Raw genomic sequence first — 4,012 nt, 5'->3', positions numbered from 1 at the left:
TTCGAAAAAAATAATAATAATAAAAATATTTTCAAAAATATATTTCTCTTCAGAATTTTTAAGAATGAATTCTAGTGTTTCATGATGATTTGTTGAATCCTGGCTAGCTGGAAAGCCATATCTAAATTCTTTTGGACTGAGGCTTCAACTAATCACTTCAATGCATGTAATGTCCTGCTGAAGCTTGGCTGGCCATTGGCATCTAGTGTTTTGGACCGGAGCTTTCAATGAAAGCTTGGCTGGCTAGTGAGCCATGTCTAATTCCTGGACTGGAGCTTTAGACTAACAGTGCAAGATTCCTGGAATTCTTATTAAAAATTTTGGAATCCTGATTTTTCTTTTTCAAATTAATTTTTGAAAAATCCAAAAAAATTTATAAAATCATAAAATCAAAAATATTTTTGTGTTTCTTGTTTGAGTCTTGTGTCAATTTTTAAGTTTGGTGTCAATTGCATGTTTATCTCTTTCTTGCATTTTTCGAAAATTCATGCATTGCATTCTTCATGATCTTCGAGTTATTCTTGATGAATTTCTTTGTTTGATCTTTGCATTTTCATGTATTGCATCTTTTCTTGTTTTTCATGTACATTCGTGCATTCATAGTGTCTAAAAATAAAAAATTTCTAAGTTTGGTGTCTTGCATGTTTTTCTTTTCTTAAGAATTTTCAAAAATAAGTTCTTGATGTTCATCTTGACATTCAAAGTGTTCTTGGTGTTCATCTTGACATTCATAGTGTTCTTGCATGCATCATTTGTTTTGATCCAAAATCTTCATGCATTGTGTCTTTTTTGTGTTTTTCTCTCTCATCATTAAAAATTCAAAAATCAAAAAAATATCTTTCCCTTATTTCACTCATAATTTTCGAAAATTTGATTTGATTTAGTCAAAAGTTTTAAGAATTTAGTTGCTTCTTATGAGTCAAATCAAATTTTCAATTTAAAAATTCTATCTTTTTCAAATCTTTTTCAAAAATCAAATCTTTTTCATTTTTCTTTTATGATTTTCGAAAATTTCAAAAATTATTTTAAAAATCTTTTTCTTATTTTTATTTCATATTTTCGAAATTAATGCTAACAATTAATGTGATTGGTTCAAAAATGTTAAGTTTGTTACTTGCCTAGTAAGAAAGGTTCAATCTTTAAATTGTAAATCATATCTTTTTATTTCTTGTTAGTCAAGTAATCAACTTTAATTTTCAAAATCAAATCTTTTTAAATTTCTTTTTCAAATCTTTTTCAAATTAAGTTTCAATCATATCTTTTTCAAAATTAATTTCAAAATCTTTTCTAACTTCTTTTCTAACTTCCTATCTTTTCAAAATTTAATTTTCAAATCTTTTTCAAACCAATCCTATCTTTTTGTTTCAATCATATCTTTTTCAAAACTACTTAACTAATTCTCTCTCTCTATTTTCGAAAATCACCTTCCTCTTTTTAAAAATTCCTTTTTAGTTAATTAATTATTTTAAATTTAATTTAATTTCAATTTCTCTTTTTAATTTTCAAATTTTAATTTTAATTTTAATTAAAAACAAAAATATTTTTCTTTTCTTTTATTAATTTTCGAAATTCTCTCCCCCTCATCTCTTTCTAATTATTTTATTTATTTACTAACACTCCTCTTCATCCAAGAATTCGAACCTATTCCTCACCCTTGTGTTTGGATTCTCCTTCTTCTATTCATATCTTCTTCTACTCACATAAAGGAATCTCTATACTGTGACATAGAGGATTCCATATTTTTTGTTCTCTTCTTTTTCATATGAGCAGGAACAAGGACAAGAACATTCTTGTTGAAGCTGATCCTGAACCTGAAAGAACTCTAAAGAGGAAGCTAAGGGAAGCTAAAGCACAACTCTCTGGAGAAAATCTGACAGAAATTTTTGAAAAAGAAGGAGACATGGCCAAAAATAACAATAATGCAAGGAAGATGCTTGGTGACTTTACTGCACCAAATTCCAATTTACATGGAAGAAGCATCTCAATCCCTGCCATTGGAGCAAACAATTTTGAGCTTAAACCTGAATTAGTTTCTCTGATGCAACAGAACTGCAAGTTTCATGGACTTCCATCTGAAGATCCTTTTCAGTTCTTGACTAAATTCTTGCAAATCTGTGATACTGTTAAGACCAATGGGGTTGATCCCGAGGTCTACAGGCTTATGCTTTTCCCGTTTGCTGTAAGAGACAGAGCTAGAGTATGGTTGGACTCTCAACCTAAAGATAGCCTGAACTCTTGGGATAAGCTGGTCACGGCTTTCTTAGCCAAGTTCTTTCCTCCTCAAAAGCTTAGTAAGCTTAGAGTGGATGTTCAAACCTTCAGACAAAAGGAAGGTGAATCCCTCTATGAAGCTTGGGAGAGATACAAGAAACTAACCAAAAAGTGTTCTTCTGACATGCTTTCGGAATGGACCATCCTGGATATATTCTATGATGGTCTGTCTGAGCTATCAAAGATGTCACTGGACCATTCTGCAGGTGGATCCATTCACCTGAAGAAAATGCCTGCAGAAGCTCAAGAACTCATTGACATAGTTGCAAATAACCAGTTCATGTACACTTCTGAAAGGAATCCTGTGAATAATGGGACGCTTATGAGGAAGGGAGTTCTTGAAATTGATACTCTGAATGCCATATTGGCCAAGAACAAAATATTGACTCAGCAAGTCAATATGATCTCTCAGAGTCTGAATGGATTGAAGGAATCATCCAACAGTACTAAAGAGGCATCTTCTGAAGAAGAAGCTCATGATCCTGAGAACCCTGCAATAGCAGAGGTGAATTACATGGGTGAACCCTATGGAAACACCTATAATCCCTCATGGAGAAATCATCCAAATTTCTCATGGAAGGATCAACAAAAGCCTCAACAAGGATTTAATAATGGTGGAAGAAACAGGTTTAGCAATAGCAAGCCTTTTCCATCATCCACTCAGCAACAGACAGAGAGTTCTGAGCAGAATCCATCTAACTTAACAAACATAGTCTCTGATCTATCTAAGACCACTCTAAGTTTCATGAATGAAACAAGGTCCTCCATTAGAAATCTGGAGGCACAAATGGGCCAGCTGAGTAAAAGAGTCACTGAAACCCCTCCTAGTACTCTCCCAAGCAATACAGAAGAGAATCCAAAAAGAGAGTGCAAGGCCATTGATTTAACCATCATGGCCGAACCTACAAGGGAGGGAAAGGACGTGAATCCCAGTGAGGAAGACCTCCTGGGACGTCCAGTGATCAACAAGGAGTTTCCCTCTGAGGAACCAAGGGAATCTGAGGCTCATCTAGAGACCATAGAGATTCCATTGAACCTCCTTATGCCATTCATGAGCTCTGATGAGTATTCTTCTTCTGAAGAGAATGAGGATGTTACTGAAGAGCAAATTGCCAAGTACCTTGGTGCAATCATGAAGCTGAATGCCAAATTATTTGGTAATGAAACTTGGAAAGATGAACCTCCCTTGCTCATCAATGAACTGAGTGATCTGGATCAACTGACATTGCCTCAGAAGAAACAGGATCCTGGAAAGTTCTTAATACCTTGTACCATAGGCACCATGACCTTTGAGAAGGCTCTATGTGACCTTGGGTCAGGGATAAACCTCATGCCACTCTCTGTAATGGAGAAATTGGAAATCTTTGAGGTGCAAGCTGCCAGAATCTCATTAGAGATGGCAGACAACTCAAGAAAACAGGCTTATGGACAAGTAGAGGACGTGTTAGTAAAGGTTGAAGGCCTTTACATCCCTGCTGATTTCATAATCCTGGATACTGGGAAGGATGAGGATGAATCCATCATCCTTGGAAGACCCTTCCTAGCCACAGCAAGAGCTGTGATTGATGTGGACAGAGGAGAATTGATCCTTCAACTGAATGAGGACAACCTTGTGTTTAAAACTCAAGGATCTCCTTCTATAACCATGGAGAGGAAGCATGAAAAGCTTCTCTCACTGCAGAGTCAACCAAGGCCCCATAGTCAAACTCTAAGTTTGGTGTTGGGAGGCTACAACCAAACT

The 4,012-nt window shown here is 35.0% G+C and overlaps 1 non-coding gene across 1 annotated transcript; it reads right to left on the bottom strand.

Moving 5' to 3' along the window:
• Positions 1–2,293: 2,293 nt before the first annotated feature.
• Positions 2,294–2,401, bottom strand: LOC148578709 (small nucleolar RNA R71). The gene has a single exon (XR_015904226.1). It is a non-coding gene; the product is annotated as a small nucleolar RNA R71 (small nucleolar RNA).
• Between the last annotated feature and the right edge of the window lie 1,611 nt (positions 2,402–4,012).

The sequence above is a fragment of the Arachis ipaensis genome, chromosome B1 (assembly GCF_059453495.1).
Source record: "Arachis ipaensis isolate K30076 ecotype BB chromosome B1, ASM5945349v1, whole genome shotgun sequence".
Lineage (NCBI taxonomy): Eukaryota > Viridiplantae > Streptophyta > Magnoliopsida > Fabales > Fabaceae > Arachis > Arachis ipaensis.
Note: the sequence above shows the minus strand (reverse complement) of the source record. Positions and strands in the feature narration are given on the sequence as shown.